The sequence below is a fragment of the Oncorhynchus nerka genome, linkage group LG3, assembly GCF_034236695.1.
Source record: "Oncorhynchus nerka isolate Pitt River linkage group LG3, Oner_Uvic_2.0, whole genome shotgun sequence".
In the NCBI taxonomy this organism is placed as follows: Eukaryota; Metazoa; Chordata; class Actinopteri; order Salmoniformes; family Salmonidae; genus Oncorhynchus; species Oncorhynchus nerka.
This window is the reverse complement of record NC_088398.1, coordinates 69,239,453-69,263,927: the sequence shown is the minus strand read 5'-3', so window position 1 is coordinate 69,263,927 and position 24,475 is coordinate 69,239,453.

The following is a 24,475-nucleotide window of genomic DNA, read 5'->3' as shown; positions in this document are numbered from 1 at the left end:
CTGGTTAGACTGTAAACTCTCCTTCCACACTCACACTAAGCATCTCCAATCCAAAATTAAATCTAGAATCAACTTCCTATTTCGCAACAAAGCCTACTTCACTCATGCTGCCAAACACAACCTCGACTTTGGCGATGTCATTTACAAAATAGCATTCAACACTACTCAACAATTTGGATGCAGTCTATCACAGTGCCATCCGTTTTGTCACCAAAGCTGGTGTGGTATGGTATGAACTTTGAACTCTTATTCACTACAGAAGCGATACCTCCTAGCCGTTGAGTTAGCAACAGCAGATGCAACGAGGGTTAGGAAGGAACAGAAAGAGTATCACCCAACGACGTTACTACAACGTATCCAATTGACAACCAGAGACATTCTTCAAAGGACTCATTTGGGCAACACGGCCTTCCATCTACCACCAACCTACCGAAGCGCAGCTCAGAGTAAATATTTATTTTCCTTTTCCAAATAGGCAGTAATTTAGAATGCATAAGATACTGTATTTACGATAGCACAGCTTCTTCCCTTTGTTCCGCAGTCTTCCCGCTCTTTCACTCAAACCCAACCCCTTTTCTTTTGTGTAACAAGCTGTCATATCTGTTCCGCCCGCTAGGGATGTTTTCCTTTATGACATCATTTGTAATCAAATTATGATTAATTATGTGTATGTGTAATTCTGTGTGATTAGTTAGGTATTTAGCAAATAAATAATTAAACCCAATTTTGTATTGCTGATTCAACTTGTGAGCCAGGGTTCATTCAGATAACCAAGAATTTACAACTTTCAGATGAGACTGAATTAAGATGACGATTAATATTGACTGCTATTGATGTAAAATATTACTAGGTCTTTAAGAGTTTATTCGGAAGATAACAGCTCTATAAATATTATTTCGTGGTGCCCGACTCTCTAGTTAATTACATTTACATGATTAGCTCAATCAGGTAATATTAATTACGGAGAAATTATTTTATAGAATAGAATGTCATATCACTTAATCCAGCATAGCCAAAGACACGACACTGTGCATGGCCCTCCTATGTTGAACATAATAAACGGCTCTCTATCCACCCGATGTGTACCAAACTCACTAAAAGTGGCAGTAATAAAGCCTCTCTTGAAAAAGCCAAACCTTGACCCAGAAAATATAAAGAACTATCGGCCTATATCGAATCTTCCATTCCTCTCAAACATTTTAGAAAAGGCTGTTGCGCAGCAACTCACTGCCTTCCTGAAGACAAACAATGTATACGAAATGCTTCAGTCTGGTTTTAGACCGCATCATAGCACTGAGACTGCACTTGTGAAGGTGGTAAATGACCTTTTAATGGCATCAGACCGAGGCTCTGCATCTGTCCTCGTGCTCCTAGACCTTAGTGCTGCTTTTGATACCATCGATCACCACATTCTTTTGGAGAGATTGGAAACCATGTGAGAGACGCAAACTCGGTCTCAACCTTTAAGTCTTTACTGAAGACTCATCTCTTCAGTGGGTCATATGATTGAGTGTAGTCTGGCCCAGGAGTGTGAAGGTGAACGGAAAGGCTCTGGAGCAACGAACCGCCCTTGCTGTCTCTGCCTGGCCGGTTCCCCTCTTTCCACTGGGATTCTCTGCCTCTAACCCTATTACAGGGGCTGAGTCACTGGCTTACTGGTGCTCTTTCTTTCAAGCAGTCCCTTAGAGGGGTGCTTCACTTGAGTGGGTTGAGTCACTGATGTGATCTTCCTGTCTGGGTTGGGGTTATATCCTTCCTGTTTGGCCCTGTCCGGGGTATCATTGGATGGGGCCACAGTGTCTCCTGACTACTCCTGTCTCAGCCTCTAGTATTTATGCTGCAGTAGTTTATGTGTCGGGGGGCTAGGGTCAGTTTACATTTACATTTACATTTAAGTCATTTAGCAGACGCTCTTATCCAGAGCGACTTACAAATTGGTGCTTTCACCTTATGACATCCAGTGGAACAGCCACTTTACAATAGTGCATCTAGGTCTTTTAAGGGGGGGGGGGGGGAGAGAAGGATTACTTTATCCTATCCTAGGTATTCCTTAAAGAGGTGGGGTTTCAGGTGTCTCCGGAAGGTGGTGATTGACTCCGCTGTCCTGGCGTCGTGAGGGAGTTTGTTCCACCATTGGGGGGCCAGAGCAGCGAACAGTTTTGACTGGGCTGAGCGGGAACTGTACTTCCTCAGTGGTAGGGAGGCGAGCAGGCCAGAGTTTGTTATATCTGGAGTACTTCTCCCGTCTTATCCGGTGTCCTGTGTGAATTTAAGTATGTTCTCTGTAATTTTCTCTTTCTCTATTTCTTTCTCTCTCTCGGAGGACATGAACCCTAGGACCATGCCTCAGGACTACCTGGCATGATGACTCCTTGCTGTCCCCAGTCCACCTGGCCGTGCTGCTGCTCCAGTTTCAATTGTTATGCCTGCGGCTATGGACTCCTGACCTGTTCACCGGATGTGCTACCTGTCCCAGACCTATTATTTGACCATGCTTGTCATTTATGAACATTTAAATATCTTGGCCAAGTTCTGTTATAATCTAAGAGGACTGGCCACCCCTCATAGCCTGGTTCCTCTCTAGGTTTCTTCCTAGCTTTTGGCCTTTCTAGGGAGTTTTTCCTAACCAACGTGCTTCAACACCTGCATTGCTTGCTGTTTGGGTTTTAGGCTAGGTTTCTGTACAGTACTTTGAGATATCAGCTGCTGTACGAAGGGCTATGTAAATCAATTTAATTTGTTGGCAGAGAGAAAAAAAAATTGTTTTTAAAGCTAATTTCCTGCAATTGTACATATTACGCCATGGAGCGAAGATAACGTTTTGCAGTTTTAGAGCTAATGTCCTGCAATTCTACACATTATCCATGTCTTTTGTGTGTTCAGTGGGCATTGGAGCCCCAAAGGACTGCTCCTTTGCACCCCAGTATGTACTTGCACATTCATCTTCTGCACGTCTATCACTCCAGTGTTTAATTGCTAGACTGTGATTATTTTGCCACTACGGCCTATTTATTGCCTTACCTCCCTTATCTTTCTTTATTTGCACACTCTGCATATAGACTTTTCTATTGTGTTATTGACTGTATGTTTGTTTATTCCACGTGTAACTCTGTTGTTTGTTTTTGTCGCACTGCTTTGCTTTATCTTGGCCAGGTCGCAATTGTAAATGAGAACTGGTTCTCAACTGGCCTACCTGGTTAAATAAAGGTGTTCTCAACTGTCCTACCTGGTTAAATAAAGGTGTTCTCAACTGGCCTACCTGGTTAAATAAAGGTGTTCTCAACTGGCCTACCTGGTTAAATAAAGGTGTTCTCAACTGGCCTACCTGGTTAAATAAAGGTGAAATTAAAATGTATTTAAAGAATCACCAGAAAAAGAGATGGGAACAGGCTGAGACTGACAGGTCCAAACCTGTTCTTCCACAGTTACACAATAATCTGTTTCAATATGCCACATAGCAGGGAGTCTCTGTTTTTACCATCATAAATAAAATGCTATTTTATATCAGCAACGTCTACAATAGCATTCCCGTTCTTGGACAGCCACCCGGACAGCCATAAAATCTGGTTTTGGTTGTCGCTCATTTGTGTCTTCCATTCCCAAGCCAGAAGAGAGTTGGCAAACCAACCAATCAAGGGGAGATCTGTTATACCGTCCAACCAATCAGACATGAGGGATGGCCCGGTGCTGCACTCCTAAATGATGAGGTAATGTGTGAAGTATTGAAGGGGGTATGAGGAGGAGGAGGAGGAGGATGTATGGTAAAAGTAAGAAATATAAAACATGTTTTATCCCCCTCCCACCTTTCCCTACAGGGGTAGAATAACAAAATGTTGGTAGGGCACGGCGACAACACAGACCAAGCCCCAGCGCAGCCTCCACATACAGTTCATTTAAGTAAAGTACAGTGGCTTGCATAAGTATTCACCCCCTTGGCATTCTTCCTATTTTCTTGCCCTACAACCTAGAATTAAAATAGATTTTTGGGGGGGATTTGTATCATTTGATTTACACAATATGCCTACCACTTTGAAGATGCTAAATCTTTTTTATTGTGAAACAAACAATAAATAACACAAAAAACAGAACTTGAGCGTGCATAACTATTCACTCCCCAAAGTCAATACTTTGTAAAGCCACCTTTTGCAGCAATTACAGCTGCAAGTCTCTTGGAGTATGTCTCTATAAGCTTAGCACATCTAGCCACTGGGATTTTTGCCCATTCTTCAAGGCAAAACTTCTCTAGCTCCTCCAAGTTGGATGGGTTCTGCTGGTGTACAGCGATCTTTAAGTCATACCACAGATTTTCAATTGGATTGTGGTCTGTGCTTTGACTAGGCCATTCCAAGACATTTAAATGTTTCCCCATAAACCACTTGAGTGTTGCTTTAGCAGTATACTTAGGGTCCTTGTCCTGCTGGAAGGTGACCCTCCGTCCCAGTCTCAAATCTCTGGGAGACTGAAACAGGTTTCCTCAAGAATTTCCCTGTATTTAGCGCTATCCATAATTTCTTCAATTCTGACCAGTATCCCAGTCCCTGCCAAGGAAAAACATCCCCACAGCATGATTCTGCCACCAACATGTTTCACTATGGGGATGGTCTCCTTGGGGTGAAGCGAGGTGTTGGGTTTGCGCCAGACATAGAGTTTTCCTTGATGGCGAAAAAGCTGAATATTAGTGTGCATCTGACCAGAGTACCTTCTTCCATATGTTTGGAGAGTCTCCCACATTCCTTTTGGCGAACACCAAACGTGTTTGCTTATTTTTTTCTTCAAGCAATTACTTTTTTTCTGGCCACTCTTCTGTAAAGCCCAGCTCTGTGGAGTGTACAGCTTAAGGTGGTCCTATGGACAGATAGTATTTGTCTCTTTAGCTCCTTCAGGGTTATCTTTGTTCTCTTTGTTGCCTCTCTGATTAATGCCCTCCTTGCCTGGTCTGTGAGTTTTGGTGGGCGGCCCACTGGCAGGTTGGCTGGTTTGTTATGGTGCCATATTCTTTCAATTTTTTAATAATGGATTTAGTGGTGCTCCGTGGGATGTTCAAAGTTTCAGATTTTTTTTATAACCCAACCCTGATCTGTACTTCTCCACAACTTTGACCCTGACCTGTTTGGAGAGCTCCTTGGTCTTCATAGTTCCACTTGCTTGCTGGTGCCCCTTGCTTAGTGGTGTTGCAGACTCTGGGGCCTTTCATAACAGGTGTATATATACTGAGATCATGTGACAGATTATGTGACAATTAGATTGCACACAGGTGGACTTTATTTAACTAATTATGTGACTTCTGGAGGTAATTGGTTGCACCAGATCTTATTTAGGGGCTTCATAGCAAAGGTGGTGAATACATATGCATGCACCACTTTTCAGTTTTTTTATTTTTTTATTTTTTTTTAAACAGTTATTTTTTAAATTTCACTTCACCAATTTGGACCTTTTTGTGTATGTCCATTACACGAAATCCAAATAAAAACGATGTAAATGAAAGGTTGTTACACAACAAAATAGGAAAACACCAAGGGGGTGAATACTTTTGCAAGGCACTGTATCAGCAGCCACTCTTTACATGACCATTCAAAGGGAATAGATGATCCAATGAAAAGGGCTCTCAGAAGATGGGCATATGGTTGGCATGGTTCACGATGACGGTGGTGATGATAGTGATGATGGTAATGGTGATGATGATGGTAATAGTGATGATGGTAATGGTAATGATGATGATGATGATAGTGATTATGTTAATGGTGGGATGAAGGTAAAAATTATGATGGTGATGATGATGATTGTGAAGGTGAGGCACCTTCACTAGACATTGGACTGTTTTAAATGTGTATGCAAGTATTTATTCAAGAGCAAGGTGTGTTTGTTGTGTTTTATTCATTAATTGACACTAGCGGTGCATGTGTTAAAATCACTGTGGAGGCCAAGCCAGAAACAAAAGCCATACTACAACCTGTGTGTGAAATTTAAAGGCAAGGTTCCCGCTTTAGCAGAGACTGCATTCCTGTGTGTGAAATTTAAAGGCAAGGTTCCCGCTTTAGCAGAGACTGCATTCCTGTGTGTGAAATTTAAAGGCAAGGTTCCCGCTTTAGCAGAGACTGCATTCCTGTGTGTGAAATTTAAAGGCAAGGTTCCCGCTTTAGCGGAGACTGCATTCCTGTGTGTGAAATTTAAAGGCAAGGTTCCCGCTTTAGCAGAGACTGCATTCCTGTGTGTGAAATTTAAAGGCAAGGTTCCCGCTTTAGCAGAGACTGCATTCCTGTGTGTGAAATTTAAAGGCAAGGTTCCCGCTTTAGCAGAGACTGCATTCCTGTGTGTGAAATTTAAAGGCAAGGTTCCCGCTTTAGCAGAGACTGCATTCCTGTGTGTGAAATTTAAAGGCAAGGTTCCCGCTTAGCAGAGACTGCATTCCTGTGTGTGAAATTTAAAGGCAAGGTTCCCGCTTTAGCAGAGACTGCATTCCTGTGTGTGAAATTTAAAGGCAAGGTTCCCGCTTTAGCAGAGACTGCATTCCTGTGTGTGAAATTTAAAGGCAAGGTTCCCGCTTTAGCAGAGACTGCATTCCTGTGTGTGAAATTTAAAGGCAAGGTTCCCGCTTTAGCAGAGACTGCATTCGTGGTAAACGCTGTACATGTTGGTGCAATCGGAAATGACCTTTACATTCCTATCACAGAATCTGTAACGCTTCAGCATTTAGATTGAATTGCCCTAAATGTCTTAATTGTCTTTGTCAAATCAAATCAAAGTTCATTTGTCACGTGCACCGAATACAACATGTGTAGACCTCACAGTATAATGCTTATAATGCTTGTAGTGCCTTGCGGTCGGAGGCCGAGCAATTGCTGTACCTGGCAGTGATACAACCGGTCAGGATGCTCTCAATGTTGCAGCTGTAGAACCTTTTGAGGATCTCAGGACCCTCAGGACACAATGCAAATAGTCCGGGCCTTCATAGGGCCTTCCTCTGACACCGCCTGGTGTAGAGGTCCTGGAATGCAGGCAGCTTAGCCCCAGTGATGTACTGGGCCGTATGCACTACCCTCTGTAGTGCCTTGCGGCCGGAGGCCGAGCAATTGCTGTACCTGGCAGTGATACAACCGGTATGCTCTCGATGTTGCAGCTGTAGAACCTTTTGAGGATCTCAGGACCCATGCCAAATCCTTTTAGTTTCCTGAGGGGAATAGGCTTTGTCATGCCCTCTTCATGATAGGCTTCGTCGTGCCCTCTTTACTGTGTTTGGTTCAATTTTGCATGGCCACACTTCAGGTGTACCTAATTAGTTGTTGGTCAAACCTGAGTATAAAACAGGTGTGTTCAGTATGTTCTAGAGCCATGTCTGAAAGGTCAAAGGTTAGTTTTAGCATCTTTGAACAGCCAATCTGTTTTGTTGTTTTATCTTACTGCATTGGACAATAAATAAAGTATTTTTTATGCAGTTTTATTCTCAGTCTACTTTTTAATCTTTTAAGTGAACAATGCGACAGCCGTCCTTGTCACGATGATGACAATTTCAATCGACAAGATGACAATTACAACAACAACAACAATACATTACAGAATTTCTAACAATGGTATCGAAGTGCACTCTCTCTGTCTCTCTCTCTGTCTCTCTCTCTTTCTCTCTCTCTTTCTCTCTCTCTTTCTATCTCTCTCTCTCTCTCTCTCTGTCTTTCTCTCTGTCTCTCTATTTCTCTCTGTCTCTCTCTCTGTCTCTCTCTTTGTCTCTGTCTCTCTATTTCTCTCTGTCTCTCTCTCTCTCTCTCTCTGTCTCTCTCTCTCTGTTTCTCTATTTCTCTCTGTCTCTCTCTCTGTCTCTCTCTCTGTCTCTCTCTGTCTCTCTCTCTGTCTCTCTCTTTCTCTCTGTCTCTCTCTCTCTCTGTCTCTCTCTCTCTGTCTCTCTCTCTGTCTCTCTCTCTCTCTGTCTCTCTATTTGTCTCTGTCTCTCTATTTCTCTCTGTCTCTCTCTCTCTCTCTGTCTCTCTCTCTGTCTTTCTCTCTCGCTGTCTCTCTCTGTCTCTCTCTGTCTCTCTCTCTCTCTCTCTCTCTCTCGGTGCATGCTGGGTGTTTTTGGAGTTTGAGTGTTTGGTGTGGAAAGCTCTATCCTAACTAACTTTCTTGATTCTTTTCTTTACATGTTATTTTCTATGGTGGAGGGTTAATGCAATATTTATTTTTAGCGGTATCCAAAGTTTTTTTTCAAAGTTAGGGTGGAAGAGGACAGAGTAACTTTCCGGGGGGGTGGAAGGTGTAGTGTGCGCAATGGCATCTCAGCCTAGCGCGGAGGAGACGCTGTCGATACAGCATGGATTCAGGTGTGTTCCTGAGAACGGAATTAAGGTGGAGGAGGTTCTGCTCGCGGTCGGTGAACAGGTAGGATCTGAGTTTATACATTCTGCTTCTAGAATGAACAAAGCTGTGGTTGTGTTCATGAAAAGGGCAAATTTGGTCGGTAGGCTAATTGCTAGCGGAATATTTGTAAGAGATGTGTTGGTGTCAATTTCACCTCTCTCTACCCCTTCAACAAGAGTTGTAGTGGCAAATTTGCCTCCGTTTATTACGGACGATCAAATTAGGAAAGAGCTGAGTCGTTTTGGTAAGTTTGCTAGCGGTTTCCGTGTACTGTCAGCAGGTTTTCAGGCAGATGCCGTTAAGCACGTTGTTTCGTTCAGGAGGCAAGTGTTTATGTTTCTGAACAATAATGAGCAACAGCTAAATGTGCATTTCAAAGTGAGGCATGGGGAGGGGCTCTATGCAGGTTTTGCCAGCACAGATAGTCTACGGTGTTTTGAATGTGGGGATTTGGGGCACAAGAGCTTTGCGTGCCCACATAAAGGCCATAGACGGAGTGAGGGTGCAAGTGGGGGAAATCGAGGTCAAAATGCAGGGGGTAAGGAGATGCAGACAGCAGAGGCTGGGCCTAGTCAGTCTAGAGATGGTGGTGTAGATGAGGCTGGGGCTAGTCAGGCTAGAGATGGTGGAGAAGCAGAGGCTGGGTCTAGTCAGGCTAGAGATGGTGGGGTAGCTGAGGCTGGGCCTAGACATGCTATGGAGGGTGGTGCAGATGATGCTGGGCCTAGTCCTGCTATGGAGGGTGGTGTAGCTGAGGCTGGCCCTAGTCATGCTATGGAGGGTGGTGTAGCTGAGGCTGGCCCTAGTCATGCTATGGAGGGTGGTGCAGATGATACTGCGTCTAGTCAGGTTATTCTAGTGGATGAGGAGAGTATAGTGGGGAAGTGTAAGAGATTAGGGGGAGGAGGAGGGTGTCAAGAGGAAAAGGAAAAAGGATGTGGATAAAGGTACCATGGAAATGTTGCCTGTTGCTGTGGGTGAGGCCCTAAACAGAGAGAAAGGGCAGGTGGTCAGGGTGGGAGATAGAGAAGAGGAGGAAAGTGAGTCTGAGGAAGAGGATGAGGAGTTATTTTTTCAGACTCCTCTTCAATTGGTCCGGAGCTGACAGCCAGTCAACCAGAGGGGTCTAAGTACACGTTGAGAGAACTGACAAGGTTCCTGAATGAGACTAAGGGGAAAAAGTTAATCTTGAGACTTTTTTCCTGATCCTAGAAAGTTTGTAAGATCAGTACAACATGCTATGAGAAATGAGGGGCATGGTGTCCTCTCACCCAGGAAACGGTTTAGGTTGAGGAAGTGGGTCACAACAGTGCGTAAAGGTTTACCTTCAGACACTGTTTAAATGTTTAATTTCTTACTGACACTGGGGCTTTTTGAGCTTTGCTATTGGTCTATTTCTCTGCTGGCTTTTCTCCCACTTCTTATGGAGACTCTTCAGGTAGGCTCGCTCAATATAAATGGCGCCAGAGATGCGGGAAAGAGGAGTGTGTTGGGTGAATATGTAAAACAAAAAAAGTACAGGTGTTGTTTCTGCAGGAGACGCATAGTGATGTGGTGAATGAAGTTGATTGGGGGCTCTGGTGGAAAGGGGCAAGTGTGTTGAGCCATGGGACAAATCTTAGTGCAGGGGTGGCAGTCCTTTTTGCACCGGGTCTGGCTGTAAAAATTTGCTCCTCAAAGGAGGTGTGTAGGGGTAGGTTGCTTGTTGTTAAAGCAGAAATTAACAACATGGTTTTTGTCTTTATAAATGTGTATGCGCCTAACACAGCGAGAGAAAGAGGGGTTCTATTTGGGAGTCTTAGACAGGAACTTCACAAGTAGCGCCTGAGGAGACGCTGGTGATCGGAGGTGACTGGAACTGTACAATGGATTTTACAAAAGACAGAAATGGGGAAGAGCCTCATTCAGTGTCAGTGGGAGTGTTAAGGGACATCTTTAATCAGTTTGACCTAGTGGATGTTTGGAGAACTAAACATCCAAACATAAGACAGTATACGTGGGTGAAGGTTTTTGGGGCTAGGGTGAGTGCAGCTCGACTTGATCGTTTTTACATGTCCAGGAATCAGAGCAATAGGCTGCTGGGTGCTACCATTCTCCCAGTGGGGTTTTCGGATCACCACATAACCATGGCTCGGCTGTCTATTTCACCAGGGCCCCGGCAGGCATCTTATTGGAAGTTCAATGTAAAGCTCTTACAAGATGCCACCTTTTGCTCAGGTTTCCAGACTTTTGGGAAAGATGGGGGCAGCGAAGAGAGGAGTATGAGTCTCTGAGTCAATGGTGGGATGTGGGGAAAGTGCAAATTCGGCTTTTCTGTCAACAGTACACAGCTCTCTCATCCTCAGAGGCTAGGAGAGTATTGGGGGAACTAGAGCGGTGTATTAGTGAGATGGAGGTAGAGATGGTGGGGCAAGGCAATGTAGGCCTCCAGGCTAACTTAGCCGAATTACGTAGGGACCTGGGCAGTTTTTTCCAGGTTAAAGCAAAGGGAGCACTTGTAAGAGCTAGGTTCTCCATGCTCAAGGAGATGGATGCTCCCAGCTCCTTCTTCTTTGGTTTGGAAAAACAGAGCAGTGAAGCCAAGGGTATGCATTGTCTACGGCTGTCTGATGGGCGGGTGACCTCTGTGGTGGGGGAGATGCGGGAGCGGACTGTGGAGTTTTATACTGAATTGTATAGGGCAGAAATGTGTGATCCTATGTGTGCTCAGGTCTTGTTCGCAGGACTCCCTAAGCTCTCTCGGGCACAGAGGGATGAAATGGACATTCCTCTGTTGTCACATGAACTGGCAGAGGCAGTAACCCAGATGTCCCCCGGTCGTGCACCCGGGGTCGATGGACTTCCAGTGGAATTTTACAAAAAATTCTGGGGAACAATTGGACAGGATTTCTTTTGCGTGTTGCGTGAATGCGTCGGGGTAGGAGAGTTGCCGATGAGCTGCCGTCGGGCGGCTCTGACTCTCCTGCCCAAAAAAGGGAACTTAAGAACTGGAGGCCTGTGGCATTACTCTGTGCGGACTACAAGATGTTTGCCAAGGTCCTCTCTAACAGACTGAAGTCCTATCTGGACTCTATAATACACAAGGACCAGACATATTGTGTACCGGGACGCTCAATCACGGACAACTTGTTCTTGATTAGGGACATGTTGGACTTGTCGAGAGGTTCTAATGTGAACTTTGGACTGGTCTCTTTAGATCAAGAGAAGGCTTTTGATAGAGTGGATCATGAGTATCTGTTTAATGTGATGTCTGTGTTTGGGTTTGGGAAGAGTTTTGTGACCTGTGTGAAGCTGTTGTATGCTGGGGCGTCATGTATGGTTAAGGTGGGAGGGGGGCTCAGTAGGCCAGTCTGGGTGAGACGGGGGATTAGACAAGGATGCCCTCTATCTGGGCAGCAGTACACACTAGCCATTGAGCCTTTTTAGGACTGCTACGCAGGAGACTGCGGGGAGTGTGCTGGACAGGCATGGATGTGGTGACAGGAATAGCAGTCTCAGCATATGCAGATGATGTTTCTGTGATGGTCAGGGATGGGCAAGATATGCAGGAACTAGAGACCAGTCTGAAGGTGTACGAGGGAGCTTCATCAGCTAAGGTAACTGGGAAAGAGCAAAGCTCTGTTATGTGGGGCATGGGGGATAGGGCTCCTCCTCTGCTTCCAGGGGGTTTGCAGTGGGGTTGTGAAGGGCTTAAAGTGTTGGGGGTGTACCTGGGCTCGGAGAGGTGGGTCAGCAAGAACTGGGAGGGGCTGTCACAGGCAGTGGTGTCAAGACTGGCCAGGTGGAGGTGGCTCCTGTCCTAAGTGTCATATAGAGGGAGGGTGCTGATAATCAACAACCTGGTGGCATCTTCCTTGTGGCATAAACTGGCTGTCCTCAACCCCGCCGGTCTGCTTGCAGACCTGCAACGCAAGCTGGTGGACTTCTTTTGGTCGGGACATCACTGGCTGAAGGCAGCAGTTTTGTACATGACCGTCCACGAAGGAGGACAGGGCCTGGTGGAACTGGAGAGCAGGATGGCTGCTTTCCGACTAAAGGCGGTGCAGAGACTGCTGTACCACACTGATGTTGGCTGGAGGGAACCAGCATGCGCGCTGCTGAGGAGAGCTGGCGGATTAGGTTTGGACCGGCAGCTGTTCCTCATGAAGCTGGAGAGGCTGAGTACAGCAGGTCTCTCAGAGTTTTACTCTGCGGTGCTGAGGGCCTGGCAGCTGCTAAGGCCCACACGAGAAGGGGGTGTGGAGCCTGGGCAGTGGGTGTGGGAGGAGCCTATCTTCCACAACCCAGCCATCCCTTTGAGATCGGTTCAGTCGGCCAACCTGCAGAGGCAACTGATGGCAGGGGGTTTACAAAGGCTGGGTGACCTGAGACTGCTGGGAGAGGAGGGGTGGAAAACCCCGGAGGTCTTGGCGCAACAAACAGGAATAACGTCTCTTAGGCTGCTGGAGAGATTCCTGGAGGAGGTCCAGGAGGCACTGTCTGAGCCGGTAAGGGGGGTGTTTGAGAGGCCAAAGGGAGAGGGGCCACCAATGTTCCCGCCACTGCAGGTGACGGCAGAGACTGGAGACTGGCAAGGGGGTCTGGAGGACTTGTTAGATTTTAACACTCCGAGCCTGGGGGAGTTTGAGGGAGTGGGAGGTAAAGCCCTCTACAACCTCTGTGTTAAGGTTAGGAACATTAGAAGCCTAACAGGAGTGAAGGCACATCAGTGGCAGGGGGTATGTGGGGCGGAGAGTATGGTGGGTTTTAGATGGAGGGCGCTCTACAAACCCCCAGTACCAAAGAGGTCAGGGGACCTCCAGTGGAGGGTTCTTCATGGAGCCCTGGCCACTAACAGCTGGTTGGCACGGGTTGATCCGGGAATTGGGCAGGGGTGTCCTTTCTGTCAAATGAAAGAAACTGTAATTCATGTGTTTTCTGTGTGCACCAGGTTAATGCCATTAATGTCTCTGTTGGAATGTCTGTGTGACAGGTTGGGGGTGGTTTTTGCTGTTGGGATGTATATAATGGGATACAGGTATTCGAGTAAGGAGAAAGAAAATGTGTTTTGTTGAATTTTCTGTTTGCTCAGGCAAAGTTAGCTATTTGGCTAACAAGGAGGAACAGGGTCAAAGGTGGGGGATAACAGACCCTTTACTACTGTTTAATGGGATGGTCTCTGCGCGCCTTAGGGTTGAGTTTGAGTTCTATAAAATGATCAAATGTGTGGAGATGTTTGAGGAGATATGGTGTGTTGGGGGGGCTGTCTGTATTGCTGGGGAAGATGTTTTGGATATACGGTTGTAGGAGAGGTTTTTTGTGTATGGTGATTTGTACAGGATATATTTTAATTTTTTTATTTTAGGAGTGGGGGGGTGAGTTTTAAATGAATTGAGAATGTTTCAATAAAGAAAGACCAAAAGTCAAAAGTCTCTGTCTCTCTCTCTGTCTCTCTCTCTCACACGAGTCCAGGCCCTTGGAGCCCCTTCACTCTCCAGCTGCACACTGTCTCCTCCCAGGGTAGGTGTCAGCTCTTCCACAGAATGTATTCCCTCTTCCACGGCACATGTTGTCTGTCTATTCACAGGTTGGGCGGCTGTCACAACTGTGTGTAAACACAGTCCTCACGCACACGGGATGAGGAGCAGGATCCCAGCGCTCTCACTGATTTCCACCGAGACAGAAAATAGTTCAGGTGGGAAGAGCAGGAGCTTCTGGAAGCTGTTCTGACTGAATGGAACCGACTGGACCTTGGCCTCAACTCACATACTAGAGGACATTCAGCCTGTGTGCTAAACAAAAGCTACTGTATCACACAGAGCAGGAGCGTGAGACAAAGAGACTCAGAGAGACCAAGAGTCAAACAGACAGACAGACAGAAAGAGAGAGAGAGCGAGGGAGAGAGAAAGAGCGGGGGGGGTATCTAGACGACAAGCTAGTTCACAGTCAGACACATCCAAACAGTCCTACGTCATTACCAACAACATTGCATCAAACTCACTTCTAAGAATTGTGAACAGTTTAGGGCAAAAGTGAGGTTCCTAGGCAGGATGGTGTCAAAAGACGGTTACACCATGGGCCCTGCAGAGGTGGCTCCTGTCCAGGTCTTGAAGGAGTGACACCCAGCTACACCATGGGCCCTGCAGAGGTGGCTCCTGTCCAGGTCTTGAAGGAGTGACACCCAGCTACAGCATGGGCCCTGCAGAGGTGGCTCCTGTCCAGGTCTTGAAGGAGTGACACCCAGCTACACCATGGGCCCTGCAGAGGTGGCTCCTGTCCAGGTCTTGAAGGAGTGACACCCAGCTACAGCATGGGCCCTGCAGAGGTGGCTCCTGTCCAGGTCTTGAAGGAGTGACACCCAGCTACAGCATGGGAAGTCAAAGCTAAGGAAAAAGCACGGAAAGCAGAAACAGCAGGAAAAGTACTCCAGTTACGGAGTGCAACTCCCATCCAATGGACAGAGGAGCACCAGGAAGTGTTAAACAACCTCGCTGACAGGCTCTCCAACCCTCCAGTGTTAGCCTATCCAGACTTCAACTACACACGGACGCATCACAAGTAAGACTTGGAGCAGTGCTGTACCAGTGTCCAGAGAATAACTCAAATCTGCACTGGGGCAAGCTAGAGTTCCTGGGACTGAAGTGGGCTATCTGTGATCATTTTAGAGACTACCTATTCCACACTCCTTCCTTTGTGGTGTATACGAACAACAACTCCCTCACATATGTGCTAATGTAACAGTTTTGCCTCTGTCCCTCTCCTCGCCCCTACCTGGGCTCGAACCAGGGACCCTCTGCACACAACAACAACTGACACCCTCGAAGCATCGTTACCCATCGCTCCACAAAAGCTGTGGCCCTTGCAGAGCAAGGGAAACAACTACTTCAAGGTCTCAAAGCGAGTGATGTCAACAATTGAAATGCTATTAGCGCGCACCCCGCTAACCATTTCACACCAGTTACACTGACCACTGCTAAGTTAAATGCAACAGGACAGAGGAGGGTTGCTGAACTGGCTGATTTCAACTTCACCATAAAGTACAGACCTGGAAAGGCAAACGGAGACACAGATGGCCTATCAAGGAAGCCAATTGGAGACGTTCATGACACAGTGTACAGAGGGAGTAAGTCAGGACACTGTCAGTGCCACAAAGCAAGGTAGAGCCTACTCCACTGTTCAGCTACATCACATTTTATGCCACCCAAGAACAAGCAGAGGCAGAGCAAGCCGAGAAGGAGAGACTACTCAGCACAGCACAGCCAATCTCCAGAGATGAGATATGGGAGGCTCAACAGGAAAATCCAGCGATCGGAAAAGTGTGGGAGTACAAGATGAGAAACCAGAGGCCAAGTGCGATGTCATTCACACAGAGGACAGTGAAGTGAGAGCCTTGCTAGAGAATGGGGAGAACTAGAGATCAAACCAGATGGAACACTGCACAGGAGAAGTCATTCCAGATGTCAACCCGTTCTTCCCAAGCTCTATCATCCTCAAGTGACATCTGGGCACAGAAAGAACATTGAGCTTAATCAGAGACCGGTTCTACTGGCCCAAAATGCAGCGTGATGTGGAACACTTTGTGAAAATAATTTTGCGTGTGCCTGAAGAAGAGGAAACCAAACAGACCAACATGAGCACGAGTTAGTCTCTGTAGACTTCCTTCACCTGGAGACGTGAAAAGGAGCTTATGAGTACATTCTTGTTGTCATGGACCACTACACACGCTTTTCCCAAGCCTATGCAACCACAAACACGTCAGCCAAGACAGTGGCAGACAAACTGTTCAATGACTTTGCACTGAAATGTGGATTTTATGGGAAAATACACCATGACCAGGGAAGATAATGTAACAGTTGGTTTTCAAGTTGACTGAAAGAGCTCTGTGGAATATGAGGGTCACACACCACTCAGTTTCACCCACAGGAGATTTAATTGTACCCTTACCTCCATGCTCAGAACACTAACATAGGAACAGAAGACTGGAAAAGCTACTTACCCAAGGGCCTTCATGCCTCCATCTGTACTTCAAGTGATGCTACAGGCTACTCCCCATTCTACTTACTGTTCGACCTCCACGACTCCCCATCAATCTGTTTGGGATAGAAAGAGAGGACAATCCAGGATAAGGATAAAAGCACTCCATCGAAATCTTTTGTTGCCATGTGACTTCCTACCTGTAGCTGAAACCCCAGAACAACCTCAGAGCAAATCCAGAGTAAAAACAAGACAGAGTAACAGAACAAAACAGAGACCCCATGTGACACAGAATCATCAACACACAGACAGCGAGGACGAGTCTGATGACAAGTTCCAGACAGGACTACTTACCTGGTCATCTACCGAGCCACAACACTGAACCCCACAGCGCATGAGTTCCATCCTCAGGGCACACCTGAAGTACAGGAGAGGTGTCAATTGCCACAAATGGCTGAAGAGGAACAGGAGTCGAACTTAGCTGGAAAAGGAGTGGAAAGGGTGCTGGCTGCAGAAGACATGGATGACAGTCAGGATAGAGCAGAGGACTCTGAACCTGAAGATGACAGTCGGGATAGAGCAGAGGACTCTGAACCTGAAGATGACAGTCAGGATAGAGCAGAGGACTCTGAACCTGAAGATGACAGTCAGGATAGAGCAGAGGACTCTGAACCTGAAGATGACAGTCAGGATAGAGCAGAGGACTCTGAACCTGAAGATGACAGTCAGGATTATAGCAGAGGACTCTGAACCTGAAGATGACAGTCAGGATAGAGCAGAGGACTCTGAACCTGAAGATGACAGTCAGGATTATAGCAGAGGACTCTGAACCTGAAGATGACAGTCAGGATAGAGCAGAGGACTCTGAACCTGAAGATGACAGTCAGGATAGAGCAGAGGACTCTGAACCTGAAGATGACAGTCAGGATAGAGCAGAGGACTCTGAACCTGAAGATGACAGTCAGGATAGAGCAGAGGACTCTGAACCTGAAGATGACAGTCAGGATAGAGCAGAGGACTCTGAACCTGAAGATGACAGTCAGGATAGAGCAGAGGACTGAACCTGAAGATGACAGTCAGGATAGAGCAGAGGACTCTGAACCTGAAGATGACAGTCAGGATTATAGCAGAGGACTCTGAACCTGAAGATGACAGTCTAGAGCAGAGGACTCTGAACCTGAAGATGACAGTCAGGATAGAGCAGAGGACTCTGAACCTGAAGATGACAGTCAGGATAGAGCAGAGGACTCTGAACCTGAAGATGACAGTCAGGATTATAGCAGAGGACTCTGAACCTGAACATGACAGTCAGGATTATAGCAGAGGACTCTGAACCTGAAGATGACAGTCAGGATAGAGCAGAGGACTCTGAACCTGAAGATGAAAGTCAGAATAGAGCAGAGGACTCTGAACCTGAAGATGACAGTCAGGATAGAGCAGAGGACTCTGAACCTGAAGATGACAGTCAGGATAGAGCAGAGGACTCTGAACCTGAAGATGACAGTCAGGATAGAGCAGAGGACTCTGAACCTGAAGATGACAGTCGGGATAGAGCAGAGGACTCTGAACCTGAAGATGACAGTCAGGATAGAGCAGAGGACTCTGAACCCGAAGATGACAGTCAGGATTATAGCAGAGGACTCTGAACCTGAAGATGACAGTCAGGATAGAGCAGAGGACTCTGAACCTGAAGATGACAGTCAGGATTATAGCAGAGGACTCTGAACCTGAAGATGACAGTCAGGATAGAGCAGAGGACTCTGAACCTGAAGATGACAGTCAGGATTATAGCAGAGGACTCTGAACCTGAAGATGACAGTCAGGATAGAGCAGAGGACTCTGAACCTGAAGATGCCAGTCAGAATAGAGCAGAGGACTCTGAACCTGAAGATGACAGTCAGGATAGAGCAGAGGACTCTGAACCTGAAGATGACAGTCAGGATAGAGCAGAGGACTCTGAACCTGAAGATGACAGTCAGGATAGAGCAGAGGACTCTGAACCTGAAGATGACAGTCAGGATAGAGCAGAGGACTCTGAACCCGAAGATGACAGTCAGGATTATAGCAGAGGACTCTGAACCTGAAGATGACAGTCAGGATAGAGCAGAGGACTCTGAACCTGAAGATGACAGTCAGGATAGAGCAGAGGACTCTGAACCTGAAGATGACAGTCAGGATAGAGCAGAGGACTCTGAACCTGAAGATGACAGTCAGGATAGAGCAGAGGACTCTGAACCTGAAGATGACAGTGTCACGAACCGGCTCAAAGCCCGTAACAAAGGGAGACAACGTGGAGATAAGGAGTAGCAAAATATGTATTTATTACCTAAAGCAACTAAGTATAATATACAATGGTGTGTGTAATCAGTAATCAGTAGTGTAAGTGAGTGTTTTGCATGCATGAATGTGATAATGCAGGGTGATGAAAGGTGCCAAAGCAAACAAACAAACAAACGGCCACCAAGAACCACAACACAATCTACAAAGGGTGTCTGCATGGAGAGAGTCTCCTCCATGAATGGGGAAGTGGTGTATTTATCCTGGGAGACACCGGGCCCAGGTGTTTCCCATGTAGCTGACGACCCTCCCAACTCCGCCCACCAGCATCCTAATAAGGAAATAACAGAGAGAATACGGCAGACAGAGTGGGAGGGTCGTCACAACAGTCAGGATTATAGCAGAGGACTCTGAACCTGAAGACGACAGTCAGGATTATAGCAGAGGACTCTGAACCTGAAGATGACAGTCAGGATAGAGCAGAGGACTCTGAACCTGAAGATGACAGTCAGGATTATAGCAGAGGACTCTGAACCTGAACATGACAGTCAGGATTATAGCAGAGGACTCTGAACCTGAAGATGACAGTCAGGATAGAGCAGAGGACTCTGAACCTGAAGATGACAGTCAGGATAGAGCAGAGGACTCTGAACCTGAAGATGACAGTCAGGATAGAGCAGAGGACTCTGAACCTGAAGATGACAGTCAGGATAGAGCAGAGGACTCTGAACCTGAAGATGACAGTCAGGATAGAGCAGAGGACTCTGAACCTGAAGATGACAGTCAGGATAGAGCAGAGGACTCTGAACCTGAAGATGACAGTCAGGATAGAGCAGAGGACTCTGAACCTGAAGATGACAGTCAGGATAGAGCAGAGGACTCTGAACCTGAAGATGACAGTCAGGATAGAGCAGAGGACTCTGAACCCGAAGATGACAGTCAGGATTATAGCAGAGGACTCTGAACCTGAAGATGACAGTCAGGATAGAGCAGAGGACTCTGAACCTGAAGATGACAGTCAGGATAGAGCAGAGGACTCTGAACCTGAAGATGACAGTCAGGATAGAGCAGAGGACTCTGAACCTGAAGATGACAGTCAGGATAGAGCAGAGGACTCTGAACCTGAAGATGACAGTGTCACGAACCGGCTCAAAGCCCGTAACAAAGGGAGACAACGTGGAGATAAGGAGTAGCAAAATATGTATTTATTACCTAAAGCAACTAAGTATAATATACAATGGTGTGTGTAATCAGTAATCAGTAGTGTAAGTGAGTGTTTTGCATGCATGAATGTGATAATGCAGGGTGATGAAAGGTGCCAAAGCAAACAAACAAACAAACGGCCACCAAGAACCACAACACAATCTACAAAGGGTGTCTGCATGGAGAGAGTCTCCTCCATGAATGGGGAAGTGGTGTATTTATCCTGGGAGACACCGGGCCCAGGTGTTTCCCATAGCTGACGACCCTCCCAACTCCGCCCACCAGCATCCTAATAAGGAAATAACAGAGAGAATACGGCAGACAGAGTGGGAGGGTCGTCACAACAGTCAGGATTATAGCAGAGGACTCTGAACCTGAAGACGACAGTCAGGATTATAGCAGAGGACTCTGAACCTGAAGATGACAGTCAGGATAGAGCAGAGGACTCTGAACCTGAAGATGACAGTCAGGATTATAGCAGAGGACTCTGAACCTGAACATGACAGTCAGGATTATAGCAGAGGACTCTGAACCTGAAGATGACAGTCAGGATAGAGCAGAGGACTCTGAACCTGAAGATGACAGTCAGGATAGAGCAGAGGACTCTGAACCTGAAGATGACAGTCAGGATAGAGCAGAGGACTCTGAACCTGAAGATGACAGTCAGGATAGAGCAGAGGACTCTGAACCTGAAGATGACAGTCAGGATAGAGCAGAGGACTCTGAACCTGAAGATGACAGTCAGGATTATAGCAGAGGACTCTGAACCTGAAGATGACAGTCAGGATAGAGCAGAGGACTCTGAACCTGAAGATGACAGTCAGGATTATAGCAGAGGACTCTGAACCTGAAGATGACAGTCAGGATAGAGCAGAGGACTCTGAACCTGAAGATGACAGTCAGGATAGAGCAGAGGACTCTGAACCTGAAGATGACAGTCAGGATAGAGCAGAGGACTCTGAACCTGAAGATGACAGTCAGGATAGAGCAGAGGACTCTGAACCTGAAGATGACAGTCAGGATAGAGCAGAGGACTCTGAACCTGAAGATGACAGTCAGGATAGAGCAGAGGACTGAACCTGAAGATGACAGTCAGGATAGAGCAGAGGACTCTGAACCTGAAGATGACAGTCAGGATTATAGCAGAGGACTCTGAACCTGAAGATGACAGTCAGGATAGAGCAGAGGACTCTGAACCTGAAGATGACAGTCAGGATAGAGCAGAGGACTCTGAACCTGAAGATGACAGTCAGGATAGAGCAGAGGACTCTGAACCTGAAGATGACAGTCAGGATTATAGCAGAGGACTCTGAACCTGAACATGACAGTCAGGATTATAGCAGAGGACTCTGAACCTGAAGATGACAGTCAGGATAGAGCAGAGGACTCTGAACCTGAAGATGAAAGTCAGAATAGAGCAGAGGACTCTGAACCTGAAGATGACAGTCAGGATAGAGCAGAGGACTCTGAACCTGAAGATGACAGTCAGGATAGAGCAGAGGACTCTGAACCTGAAGATGACAGTCAGGATAGAGCAGAGGACTCTGAACCTGAAGATGACAGTCGGGATAGAGCAGAGGACTCTGAACCTGAAGATGACAGTCAGGATAGAGCAGAGGACTCTGAACCCGAAGATGACAGTCAGGATTATAGCAGAGGACTCTGAACCTGAAGATGACAGTCAGGATAGAGCAGAGGACTCTGAACCTGAAGATGACAGTCAGGATTATAGCAGAGGACTCTGAACCTGAAGATGACAGTCAGGATAGAGCAGAGGACTCTGAACCTGAAGATGACAGTCAGGATTATAGCAGAGGACTCTGAACCTGAAGATGACAGTCAGGATAGAGCAGAGGACTCTGAACCTGAAGATGCCAGTCAGAATAGAGCAGAGGACTCTGAACCTGAAGATGACAGTCAGGATAGAGCAGAGGACTCTGAACCTGAAGATGACAGTCAGGATAGAGCAGAGGACTCTGAACCTGAAGATGACAGTCAGGATAGAGCAGAGGACTCTGAACCTGAAGATGACAGTCAGGATAGAGCAGAGGACTCTGAACCCGAAGATGACAGTCAGGATTATAGCAGAGGACTCTGAACCTGAAGATGACAGTCAGGATAGAGCAGAGGACTCTGAACCTGAAGATGACAGTCAGGATAGAGCAGAGGACTCTGAACCTGAAGATGACAGTCAGGATAGAGCAGAGGACTCTGAACCTGAAGATGACAGTCAGGATAGAGCAGAGGACTCTGAACCTGAAGATGACAGTGTCACGAACCGGCTCAAAGCCCGTAACAAAGGGAGACAACGTGGAGATAAGGAGTAGCAAAATATGTATTTATTACCTAAAGCAACTAAGTATAATATACAATGGTGTGTGTAATCAGTAATCAGTAGTGTAAGTGAGTGTTTTGCATGCATGAATGTGATAATGCAGGGTGATGAAAGGTGCCAAAGCAAACAAACAAACAAACGGCCACCAAGAACCACAACACAATCTACAAAGGGTGTCTGCATGGAGAGAGTCTCCTCCATGAATGGGGAAGTGGTGTATTTATCCTGGGAGACACCGGGCCCAGGTGTTTCCCATGTAGCTGACGACCCTCCCAACTCCGCCCACCAGCATCCTAATAAGGAAATAACAGAGAGAATACGGCAGACAGAGTGGGAGGGTCGTCACAACAGTCAGGATTATAGCAGAGGACTCTGAACCTGAAGACGACAGTCAGGATTATAGCAGAGGACTCTGAACCTGAAGATGACAGTCAGGATAGAGCAGAGGACTCTGAACCTGAAGATGACAGTCAGGATTATAGCAGAGGACTCTGAACCTGAACATGACAGTCAGGATTATAGCAGAGGACTCTGAACCTGAAGATGACAGTCAGGATAGAGCAGAGGACTCTGAACCTGAAGATGACAGTCAGGATAGAGCAGAGGACTCTGAACCTGAAGATGACAGTCAGGATAGAGCAGAGGACTCTGAACCTGAAGATGACAGTCAGGATAGAGCAGAGGACTCTGAACCTGAAGATGACAGTCAGGATAGAGCAGAGGACTCTGAACCTGAAGATGACAGTCAGGATAGAGCAGAGGACTCTGAACCTGAAGATGACAGTCAGGATAGAGCAGAGGACTCTGAACCTGAAGATGACAGTCAGGATTATAGCAGAGGACTCTGAATCTGAACATGACAGTCAGGATTATAGCAGAGGACTCTGAACCTGAAGATGACAGTCAGGATAGAGCAGAGGACTCTGAACCTGAAGATGAAAGTCAGAATAGAGCAGAGGACTCTGAACCTGAAGATGACAGTCAGGATAGAGCAGAGGACTCTGAACCTGAAGATGACAGTCAGGATAGAGCAGAGGACTCTGAACCTGAAGATGACAGTCAGGATAGAGCAGAGGACTCTGAACCTGAAGATGACAGTCGGGATAGAGCAGAGGACTCTGAACCTGAAGATGACAGTCAGGATAGAGCAGAGGACTCTGAACCCGAAGATGACAGTCAGGATTATAGCAGAGGACTCTGAACCTGAAGATGACAGTCAGGATAGAGCAGAGGACTCTGAACCTGAAGATGACAGTCAGGATTATAGCAGAGGACTCTGAACCTGAAGATGACAGTCAGGATAGAGCAGAGGACTCTGAACCTGAAGATGACAGTCAGGATTATAGCAGAGGACTCTGAACCTGAAGATGACAGTCAGGATAGAGCAGAGGACTCTGAACCTGAAGATGCCAGTCAGAATAGAGCAGAGGACTCTGAACCTGAAGATGACAGTCAGGATAGAGCAGAGGACTCTGAACCTGAAGATGACAGTCAGGATAGAGCAGAGGACTCTGAACCTGAAGATGACAGTCAGGATAGAGCAGAGGACTCTGAACCTGAAGATGACAGTCAGGATAGAGCAGAGGACTCTGAACCCGAAGATGACAGTCAGGATTATAGCAGAGGACTCTGAACCTGAAGATGACAGTCAGGATAGAGCAGAGGACTCTGAACCTGAAGATGACAGTCAGGATAGAGCAGAGGACTCTGAACCTGAAGATGACAGTCAGGATAGAGCAGAGGACTCTGAACCTGAAGATGACAGTCAGGATAGAGCAGAGGACTCTGAACCTGAAGATGACAGTGTCACGAACCGGCTCAAAGCCCGTAACAAAGGGAGACAACGTGGAGATAAGGAGTAGCAAAATATGTATTTATTACCTAAAGCAACTAAGTATAATATACAATGGTGTGTGTAATCAGTAATCAGTAGTGTAAGTGAGTGTTTTGCATGCATGAATGTGATAATGCAGGGTGATGAAAGGTGCCAAAGCAAACAAACAAACAAACGGCCACCAAGAACCACAACACAATCTACAAAGGGTGTCTGCATGGAGAGAGTCTCCTCCATGAATGGGGAAGTGGTGTATTTATCCTGGGAGACACCGGGCCCAGGTGTTTCCCATGTAGCTGACGACCCTCCCAACTCCGCCCACCAGCATCCTAATAAGGAAATAACAGAGAGAATACGGCAGACAGAGTGGGAGGGTCGTCACAACAGTCAGGATTATAGCAGAGGACTCTGAACCTGAAGACGACAGTCAGGATTATAGCAGAGGACTCTGAACCTGAAGATGACAGTCAGGATAGAGCAGAGGACTCTGAACCTGAAGATGACAGTCAGGATTATAGCAGAGGACT